Source organism: Procambarus clarkii, chromosome 71 (assembly GCF_040958095.1).
Source record: "Procambarus clarkii isolate CNS0578487 chromosome 71, FALCON_Pclarkii_2.0, whole genome shotgun sequence".
Classification (NCBI taxonomy): Eukaryota; Metazoa; Arthropoda; class Malacostraca; order Decapoda; family Cambaridae; genus Procambarus; species Procambarus clarkii.
Genome location: NC_091220.1, coordinates 7,597,622 through 7,609,204, shown reverse-complemented (window position 1 = coordinate 7,609,204; position 11,583 = coordinate 7,597,622). Strand labels below are relative to the sequence as shown.

The 11,583-nt window shown below is 41.9% G+C and overlaps 2 long non-coding RNA genes across 2 annotated transcripts; both read left to right on the top strand.

Annotated features, from left to right (window-relative positions):
- The first annotated feature begins 3,611 nt into the window (after positions 1-3,611).
- LOC138356318 (uncharacterized) lies at positions 3,612-4,165 on the top strand. Its single transcript, XR_011224351.1, has 2 exons — positions 3,612-3,967; positions 4,061-4,165. It is a non-coding gene; the product is annotated as an uncharacterized lncRNA (long non-coding RNA).
- Positions 4,166-10,677: 6,512 nt separating this feature from the next.
- On the top strand, positions 10,678-11,232 carry LOC138356317 (uncharacterized). The gene is made up of 2 exons (XR_011224350.1): positions 10,678-11,034; positions 11,128-11,232. It is a non-coding gene; the product is annotated as an uncharacterized lncRNA (long non-coding RNA).
- The last annotated feature ends 351 nt before the right edge of the window (positions 11,233-11,583 follow it).

The following is an 11,583-nucleotide window of genomic DNA, read 5'->3' as shown; positions in this document are numbered from 1 at the left end:
GGGTGAAGTGTTACCCGTTACTGAACATCGACGAAATTAGTTTTGAAAAGTTTATTCTTTTCACTGTCCTGACCTTAATTTTCAATGTACGTATTTCATTTTTGTACCAATATGTTCGCAATAGAATGTTTTACAAGGAAATATGTATAAAATGTCAAACAAGGATGCGTTAGACCGGCAACAAACAAAAAAAACCTACGTCGATTAATTACACTCGTCGTGTCAACAAAACAATAGTATTACCACGAAGATCCAATACAAAAATGCCGTTCTCTCAAATAGGCTTTGTGACTGTTAGAGAAAACGAAAATTGTATGGCAAACATGTTCATAGTTGATCTCCAAGTCGATCGGCGTGTGAGAATTGAGACCACTGACAAAAGTTTCCCAGTCTGTCTGCCTCAGCTCTACCATACGTTCCCTGGCCTCAGCCAGAGCCGTTTGAAAGAGCTTAAGCATTTCAGCAGTGCGGGTCCTTCTATAAGCTAGTCCAATTAATTCTTCTGGCAGTGCGTTTTAGTACATGCAATTTAGAATCATTATAATAAGCATAAGTGCTATTACCAGTGTAATTTGGGTTACGTGGCCTGGACGATGGATCAAGTGATTCTATGAATGAACATAACAAAGGGGGATATTAATAAGGGTAGAGTTGACTAAATGTAAACTGTCAGCAGAACTATTCGCATACTTTGCGTCACTATATAATGGAATGTGAAAAAATCGCTGAATTTAGAGATAACACCATCAATAGTGTCCAAGAAATGTGTAAGTACTTCATTCATAATGATGTGCTGCCCGAAATCTTAGCGAAGTGTAACGGTTCTATTGTTACGTAAAGTATGGTGACAAATAAACACAGACACTAAGATACTATATATATATATTTGGTCGAATATACAGAAGTACACAGGTGATACTTTGATGTGAGTTGAGCGCACTGAGCGTCGGTACAGTATCTCGCAAGTGTCTGCTCTAGACCACACTTGAAAGTAGACTCTGTTTAATGTTTGATTGATTGATGATTGATAAAGATTAAGCCACCCAAGAGGTGGCACGGGCATGAATAGCCCGTAAGTGGTACAATTTTTTTTCTCAGTATTCTGAGGTTGCTTTTAACCATCAAGCTGTTATCGCGGGGGAGGATACTGCTTCACAGTCTTTATGAGGGTGTCCAGCTGCTGGACACCTTTGTTGACCAGGAGAGTGGCTGTGTTGATGGCTTCAGGGTGGCCACTGCATGATTTAGGAACTCTTAAAGCTCTTCTAAGGTCATTGGTTGCTTCACATTCCAGTAGATAGTGAAGTAATGGCTTTTCTGTGACAGTTTGGCAGAAGATGCACTCTCTCTGTCGGGGTTCACCAATCTCCCAGTTGCATCTGTAACCTAGACGTAGTCTATATAACCTAACTGCTATTTCCCTGTGGATTCCTTTTGGGATATTTAACCTTTCTAATTTGGTAGCCTGAAGATACCATGTTGCAGATGGCGAGCCTTCAGCTATTCTCTGGTGCAGGTAGGCTTTGTTGAGATGTGAGAGTTTTTTGGTGATGATGTTTTTTATGTTCTCTAGGCTGGGTTGAATTGTTTTATGTGTCACTGGATGACGAGTTGCCAATTTAGCAATTTCATCAGCTTTTTCATTTAATGGGATTCCAATATGGGATGGGATCCAGTTTAAAGTTATGTTGAGTCCTTTGCCTTTAGCGACTGCTCCAAGATACAAAATGGTGGTAATTATTTCCACATTATCTTTCCACTGTTTTTGTCCTAGTATTTGAAGTGCAAGTTGTTTAATGTTTGCTATTCTGCTGCTTATATGCTCGGGCAACACCTCACCGTGTTGCCCGGGCAACACCTCACCTCATTCATCTCCAAAGGTTGACAGGAATATTAACAATGCATTTGGAGCGAGTATATTATTGGGATAATCTACTCGCTACAGAACTTCCCCTCCCAGGGGATGAAAGGAAAAATACTTGATCAAGGAACTTAGCTGGTCGGTGAATTGTACGCTCTGCTCGCGTTACAATACCATCAAAGTTAACTTCCTCCTCTTCGCTGATGTCATCTAACTGGGGTCGTAGGGTGGGAGGTCGCACAGGATCGTCCGTCGTCGTAGGATCAGGTTGTGGTGCGGCTGGTAACTGGGGTTGTAGGGTGGGAGGTCGTACAGGATCGTCCGTCGTCGTAGGTGGCGGTGCTGCTGGTAACTGTGGTCGAAAAGTGAACTGCGTAGTCGGCGGATGTGTCTCTGGATTTAGCAGTGTCGCAGACGTTGAGACAAAGCCTGGAGCAGAGCAGAGAGCTGAGTGAGGCCGGAGTCGTGGAGCTCTATGTGGGAGAACGTGGCGGCTCGATTGAGAATTGTGAGTGTCTGAACTCAGGGAGCGAGAGCGTGGCGGCTCGATGCGGTCGTAGTCTGCTGTCTGCTCTGTGTCGAAGCTGTAGCGTCTTGGGTTGTTGGTGGAGCATTTAGATCCGGGGCGGATGGGCTCGGGCACCAGGACAATAGGAGGTAATGTAGGCACGTAGTTAGGACAACGAGGGAATCACTGCTAGAGCTGAATTGTCCTGGAGGCGACGAAGAGTCGGAAACGCAAGCTGTAAGTCCTGTACTGCGCAAAGTGCTTGAGTCGGCAGAGTATCAGAATGCAGTGAACGTGTAGATGAATCTGATGAAAGAGCAGCTTTCGTGGGCGCCCCTGTAGAACAAGCAGTGCCCTGGCAGCGACGGAGAGTCGGCAGGACAGGCTGTAGATCCCACATTATGTAGTTACTGATGAAGCTGCCAGATGAGTGAGTAGTGATCGTGGAGCAGCAAGCCGTAGTAGATGAAAATGCAGAGATGATCGCGATGAAAATCATAGCTGTGGCAAGGGTATTGGCAACGTTCCACGACAGGTGGCTGCGGTCCACAGCAAGCAGCAGCAGTGGAGGTCCAGAGAGAGTCCATGTTGTAGTCCATCGTGGCTGGGTATCGTCGAAACTATCTGGGGTCACCAATGTAACGGTTCTATTGTTACGTAAAGTATGGTGACAAATAAACACAGACACTAAGATAATATATATATATTTGGTCGAATATACAGAAGTACACAGGTGATACTTTGGTGTGAGTTGAGCGCACTGAGCGTCGGTACAGTATCTCGCAAGTGTCTGCTCTAGACCACACTTGAAAGTAGACTGGTTAATGTTTGATTGATTGATAAAGATTAAGCCACCCAAAAGGTAGCACGGGCATGAATAGCCCGTAAGTGGTGGCCCTTTTGAGCCATTACCAGTATCAAGAGCTGATACTGGAGATCTGTGAAGGTGCGACTACACCCTGCGTGACGGGAGATGTCTCCCGTGTGGAGAAGGGATTGATTGAATGATGAAGATTAAGCCACCCAAAAGGTGGCACGGGCATGAATAGCCCGTAAGTGGTTGCCCTTTGTCGGGAAACCGACACACACACACAACCACACACACAAATAACACAGTCTCCCCTAGTCTATACTCCCTTCAGGATGGAAAATGGGAGACTCCGTGACGTCATCGACTCTGTGACGTCATCAAAGTCATCGTATATTTACATTATGAAACATTGTTAATAGATTAGTTTAGTCTCTAAAGTTAACAAAAAAGTAATCACTAAGAATGAATATAATTATTTACAACAAATAGTAGCTAGGTTCCCTTGTTAATGTAAAATTACTTTGAGTGAGGAACCAGAGCATAAGAGCGTCGCCCGGAGAGGAAGGCGTCCATACATACATATCAACAAAACATGGGATGAGCATACCACGCTGTCTTAACTGGTGTAAACAGCTAGACACCCCATTTACGTGTCAACACCAGCCACACAGCCTAACAACATCACAACGACATCTGTATCCGTCTACCAAGTATTGTTTATTATTCAAGTGCACTGTTTAATATAAATATGTAGATGGTTATGTCGTAGGACATCCCCAAAAACACCGTACGTGTACCCCATTACCACCCTCACAGTTCATGTCATACCTGTAATTGATATGTTTAGGGAACTTTGATTAATTCCTTGCATCCCATACAGGTAAATTGTGAGAGGAGCTTCAAGAATCTGTGCAGACAGTTGGTTCATATACATAATTAACTACTTGTTTGCCAAGCCTTGTCCTTCCCTCCAGCCGCCATTACGTGGCACATAGAGGCAGGGCCACACCCATCTTGAGGCTACACCTACACGCCTTACTAGGCCCATTCTACTGGCACAGCTAAGACATTATAGCAGTAGCAGTAGTTATAATTAATTACTTATAATGAAATAACTGAATTAATAGTTTTAAAGGTAAACAATTGGTAGTTTAAGAAGGGACCATAACAAGGTGGTTTAGGCTACCAATTGTCCCTCCCAATGGTGTGTAAGAAGATTTCAGGCAGTTTACCAGTACATACAGTCCACTTAATTAATACTTACTTACTAAGAAAATAAATAAGACATAACTTTATTTTATTAAATCAATTTGAAAAAGAGAGATTAGCTGCCTGGATTTTACCCCACATTAATTGGTCCTACGGAACCGGATTATATTTAGTTCTTTGAACTAGATATTATACATACATATAGTGATAGTGCAATATTACCCACACATTATAGCAGGAAGACACTGCTATATATTTTTGCATTTTTCTAGCCTAACTTTTCAATCTCATAGCAAACAGAACTTACAACAAGCACTATTATTGTTCTGACAGTACCAAAGGAACAATTGTGCTTTTTTCATTTCATTACAAGAGGTTGATAAGAGGCTACTTTACTTATAAGTTACTTATATATGTTTTTTTGTATTATTGCATTATTATTGCCATTACTGTAACATTTACTGCATGCCACATCATTTACTACTAATTCTTGCACAAGGGTAGGACATTTTAGGCTGGTGTTGTACAGCAACCTAGTCTAATTTATTGTGCTAACCTGGTGTAAGGGTAAGAATTTTACACTTGTCTAGAGTTGAACACATATTACAACCTAGCAAGTACATATTTGTATGCAGTATTTAAGACAACCCGAGTTGTGTTGTCAATATGATATCAATATAACATTAGTACAATTTAACTATAATCATTTCACCTTTGAGTGTTAACCTGTGTCTCTGTACCAACCAAGAGTGATAATGATGGGCTAACTTGCGGATACCAGCATTGATACAGGTCTACCACTCAAATTATAGTGTGTATGATTTTACAGTGTATATTTAAATATAGTCTATACGACTAACAAGTACTTCCAAAATGTCTACTGTCAAAAATGTCCAAATAACCCTCACAGGATTGAGGGATCATTTATCACGGCAGATTAGCACATGTGATGACATAAGTAAACAAACTCCAGTTAACTATGTAGCATTGGAAAATTATCTTAGGCTTGCACGGAACAAATATGACCGTGTGTTGCAACAAATGAAAGACTATCAAGTTTTACTTCAGAATACCAGTGTTGGTGGAGAAACATTACAAGATGTTATACAAGAACATTCCGATTATGAAGATACAATGTTTACACAGTTGCAATACTTTGATGATATCATACATGCCCATAAAGCTAATATAAATATTGTAACCACAACTTCCCAGAAACAGACAGCACCAGAAGTCAAATTGCCATCACTTAGTTTACCAACTTTTTCTGGAAGAGAAGACGAGAGTTGGGACGGTTTCTGGAGCAAATTTGTCGATTCTGTGGATTCTAATGCTAATGTGCCAAAAACAACAAAGTTTACATACTTACAGAGTGTCTTGAAGGATGAAGCGTATCAGGTAGTCTGTAATCTAAATCACACAGATGATGATTATGACAATGCAGTACAACTCCTGAAAGATAATTACGCTAAACCTGAAAGGACTATCAGAATTCTAACACAGAGACTGTTAGACATTAAACCTCCAAATAATACTGCAGTCTCACTCCAAACCTTCAGATTGGAGCTTGAGTCCATACTCAAGGCACTTAAAAATAAAGTGAACCTGGATGAGTCAGACTGGATAATACAAGTCCACATGACACGGAAATTACCCAGGGACATACTGGATAAGTTGTTTGTATTAGTAGGTAAGTCATCCTTGACTGTAAATGAGATTACAAAGGGTTTACAAACCATCATAGAACGAGAAAGAGTTAATCCAGAAGAAAAAACATCTAAACCCACATCTGCTACTAATAGTAAACAACAGAGTACAAACAGTGCTCCAAACAAAGCTAAAACATCTTCCCCCTCCACAAAGTGGAATCAGGGCAGTGTAGGAACATATGCAGTTGGTCCTTCCAAACCTACAGTCAACGCATCACCCAAGACGGTGACTCCTCAAGATACTGTTAATGTCTGGAAACCATGTGTGTTTTGTGAGCAATCACATTCCATGTACAATTGCAGACGCTACCCTGATCGTGCAACACGCATAAAACGACTCAAGGAGTTATATAGATGTAGCAAGTGTATAAGGGAACATCATCCCGACAATTGCACAACAGCAATGCGCATCTGCACTAAGTGCCATAAGGGTCAACACCATACTGCACTTTGTGGGGACACAAGTATAAAGTCTCCCAAACCACAGGAGGAGGAAGGAGCTACAGCATCAGTAAAACTTTGTACTGTGTTACCTGACATAAGTGTCTTCACAACCAGGTCTAACCATAAATCAGCTCTACCTACTGCACGATTGATCATTAGAAATGGAAAGAATAAAGCCACCGTACGTGGATTATTTGATCAGGGGTCCCAACTGACCTTTATATCCAAGGAGTTGGTAGATAAACTGAAACTTACACCTGTAGAGGAGACACGGATAAACATAAAAGGATTCCTGACTAACTCAGGAGCCCGAACTTACAGGGTAGTACGACCCACAGTACGACTAGGTGGTTATGTACGAAAAGTACCAGCACTAGTAGTAGATAGATTTCCAACAGACCTGTATATAGAAGGTCTAGGAACAACAGCCAAATTCCTAGAAGAAAAGGGAATTCCTTTGGCTGATAACATTACATCGGACAACCTTTCCGATATTGGAATCCTTATGGGATCAGATGTCTACCATAAGTTTATCATAGGAAAGGAAGATTACCACGGTATGAATGTGTTACCATCTGCAGGTGGCTATTTACTAACAGGCCCAGTATTACGGCTAAAACAACCCGCACCTGTGGATCACCAACATGCCAACACAGTAATGGTTGCATGACTAGGAGAACAGTCTCCACTGCAACTCAGAGACATTTCCGAGGATGAGCTTGATCCCCCAGTATATAAGTTATGGGACCTGGCAACTCTCGGCATTGTCCCTGAACAACACAGTCCAGATGATGACTGGACTTATAAACAATACCTAGACTCAGTTATCTACAGAGATAATCAGTACTGGGTCAGGTTACCATGGAAGCTGAATCACCCTCAGCTACCCATCAATTACTTCATGGCACAAAATCAATTAAGATCACAGGTGTTACGTTTACAAAGACAACCTGAGAACTTGAAGTTGTACCATGAAATAATACAGAAGCAGCTCGATGACAAATTTATCGAAGTTGTAACAAATGATAACCCAAAGGAAGGACATTATCTGCCACACCACCATGTTCAGAAGGATTCTGCGACTACCCCACTACGGATAGTATTTAATTGCAGTGCTAAGATGGGGCAGAATAGTGTTTCGTTAAATGATTGCCTTCAAACAGGCCCAAGCCTAACACAAAGGCTTTATGACGTGCTGTTAAAGTTTCGTATAGGGATTTATGCATATACGGCCGACATTAGCAAGGCATTCCTTAGGGTAGGTCTTCAAGAAGAAGACCGGAACTACACAAAGTTCCTATGGATTAAGGATCCTAATGATCCAAACAGTGAAATAATCACTTATAGGTTTGCGTCTGTTTTGTTCGGAGCCACGAGCTCACCATTTCTGCTTCAAGCTACCTTGGATACGCACTTGAAGAAGTCCAATAGCCCGAACAAGACAGAAATTAGCGAAAACCTGTATGTGGATAACTTTCAAGGAACAGCCAACAGTGAAAGTAAGCTGTTGGACATATACCATGAGGCCAATCGAGAATTAATGGGAGCCAATATGCCTCTCCAGTCTTGGGTCTCTAACAATGACAAATTAAAACAACTGATCACAACTGAATTTCCCGACTACCAAGTACCCGAGATGACAAAGGTACTAGGTGTCCAATGGAACACGACAACCGATCAGTTGACAATCAAGTCAGTGGAGACAGATACCACTAACTTAACAATGAGAAAATTGCTATCACAAGTCAGCAAACCCTTCGACCCATTAGGCTTATTAAGTCCAATACTAATTAATGGGAAGATGATAATACAGGAATGTTGGCAACAAAAGATAGGCTGGGATGATCTACTAACACCTGCCCTACAAGAAAAATGGCAAGGGTTAGTGAAAGATTTAAGCATCCTAGAGTCTGTCAAGTTCCCTAGGAACACAACAGTAAATGAAAAGGAACCAATTAAGCTGCATGTATTTTGTGATGCCTCAGGAAAGGCTTATGGTACAGTAGCTTACCTGGTCTCAAATGGGCAAGCCAATTTGCTCACATCAAAGGCCAGAGTGGCACCTTTAAAGAAAAGATCACTGCCACAACTGGAATTAACAGCCTTACTGCTAGGTGTAAGATTGGCTCATTATCTGATCAAGGCCTTAAGCCACATCCACTTTACAGAAACAGTAGTATGGTCAGATAATGAGGCAGTGCTACAGTGGGTTAAAAACAATAACAGTAAGAATCCTTACGTGAGTAACCGCGTTAAGGAAATACGAGAGTTGTCAGCAGGGTATAAACTAAGATATGTACCTACTAAAGAGAATCCAGCTGACTATCTCTCCAGAGGCCTGACTTTACGGCAATTAACAAAGGCCGAGATGTGGTTCAATGGACCTCAGTGGCTAATCAGCGACCAGTGGCCTGAACAAAAGCCACAAGTCATTGTGACCAATGTCACTGTTCCCACTGAGAACCCGGAACTACCTCGAACTTTGGTAATTGATCCTGCTCGGTACTCTGAACTGAACAAACTTGTAGGTGTCACCCAAGTAGTGTTTGATTTTCTAAAGAAAATAGGAATCAAGCATAATTTCCCTAGTGCCTTAAGGTACTGGGTTAAAAGAGCTCAGACCGACACATTCGGGACAGAAATTGACAATGTTCCTAAGAAGCTACAACATGATCTGGGTCTCTGGTTAGACACTGACAATTATAACTTGATAAGATGCGGAGGACGCTTACAACATGCTGACATAGATCTGGAGGCAAAAAATCCATAATCAAATCCTGTGTTGTATGCCGGAGATACGATGCCAGAGTGTGTCCATATCCTGGCCCTCCTCCACTTCCGAAGGAACGAGTCGTACATATTCATCCTTTTGAGACAACAGGAGTAGATTTCACAGGAGCACTAACACTGACAGGCACTAAAGACAAGAAACCAGTAAAGGCCTATATCTGTCTTTTTACTTGTGCCACAACAAGGGCAGTCCATCTAGAAGTGACTCCCGATATGAGTGCCGAAGCATTCTTACAGGCTTTCCGCAGGTTTGCTTCACGTAGATCTTGTCCCAAGTTAATGATTTCAGACAATGGGTCCAACTTGGTGGCAGGAGAAGCATGCCTGAGGAAAATCTGGACACACCCCAAGGTACGCACAGCCCTAACTCAACGGCAGTGCTATTGGAAATTCATACCTCCCAGAGCACCATGGCATGGAGGCTTCTATGAACGGATGGTTGGTACGGTGAAACGGTCTTTACGGAAAACCCTACACCGCCAAAAGATTGACCTTCAGGAGCTTCAAACAGTAAGCATAGAAATAGAAGCACGAGTTAACAACCGACCACTTACCTACCTCTCTGATGATGCTTTGCAGCGTGAACCATTAAGTCCAGCTCATTTGATGTATGGGAGACCTCTCAAAACACTTGTGTCCCTTACGGATGAGGAACCAGAGGATCCTTCATATGTCAAAGAGAATGATTTGGTTCAACGTTTCAAACATCTTTCAGGGGTGATAAGTCGGTGGAATGACGTATGGACTCGTGAATACCTAACAGCTCTGAGGGAGTATCATTACGGGGCAAACAATCCCTATAACAGAATTAACTTGAACCCTGGTGACATAGTTCTGGTGGATAGTGACGGACCACGCTCGGAGTGGCCTATAGGAGAAATAGTCTCTGTTCATCCAGACAGCCAGGGCATCTTGAGAATAGTGAAAGTAAAGTGCAAAGGCAACACTACTCTCAAAACTTTAGAGAAATTAGTACCTTTAGAACTGGCCAGGAAAGAAGACGTACAACGACTTCCAGCACCCGATACGCCAGTACGGGACATACGTCCCCAACGGACTGCTGCACAACAATGTAAACTCAAATTAAAGCAGCACTATAATTCTGAGGGAGAAGAATAAAGTGATCGCAGTCCTTACCGGGACTTCGACCCGTGTTCTGCCCCTGGGAATTATGTCGGGAAACCGACACACACACACAACCACACACACAAATAACACAGTCTCCCCTAGTCTATACTCCCTTCAGGATGGAAAATGGGAGACTCCGTGACGTCATCGACTCTGTGACGTCATCAAAGTCATCGTATATTTACATTATGAAACATTGTTAATAGATTAGTTTAGTCTCTAAAGTTAACAAAAAAGTAATCACTAAGAATGAATATAATTATTTACAACAAATAGTAGCTAGGTTCCCTTGTTAATGTAAAATTACTTTGAGTGAGGAACCAGAGCATAAGAGCGTCGCCCGGAGAGGAAGGCGTCCATACATACATATCAACAAAACATGGGATGAGCATACCACGCTGTCTTAACTGGTGTAAACAGCTAGACACCCCATTTACGTGTCAACACCAGCCACACAGCCTAACAACATCACAACGACATCTGTATCCGTCTACCAAGTATTGTTTATTATTCAAGTGCACTGTTTAATATAAATATGTAGATGGTTATGTCGTAGGACATCCCCAAAAACACCGTACGTGTACCCCATTACCACCCTCACAGTTCATGTCATACCTGTAATTGATATGTTTAGGGAACTTTGATTAATTCCTTGCATCCCATACAGGTAAATTGTGAGAGGAGCTTCAAGAATCTGTGCAGACAGTTGGTTCATATACATAATTAACTACTTGTTTGCCAAGCCTTGTCCTTCCCTCCAGCCGCCATTACGTGGCACATAGAGGCAGGGCCACACCCATCTTGAGGCTACACCTACACGCCTTACTAGGCCCATTCTACTGGCACAGCTAAGACATTATAGCAGTAGCAGTAGTTATAATTAATTACTTATAATGAAATAACTGAATTAATAGTTTTAAAGGTAAACAATTGGTAGTTTAAGAAGGGACCATAACAAGGTGGTTTAGGCTACCAATTGTCCCTCCCAATGGTGTGTAAGAAGATTTCAGGCAGTTTACCAGTACATACAGTCCACTTAATTAATACTTACTTACTAAGAAAATAAATAAGACATAACTTTATTTTATTAAATCAATTTGAAAAAGAGAGATTAGCTGCCTGG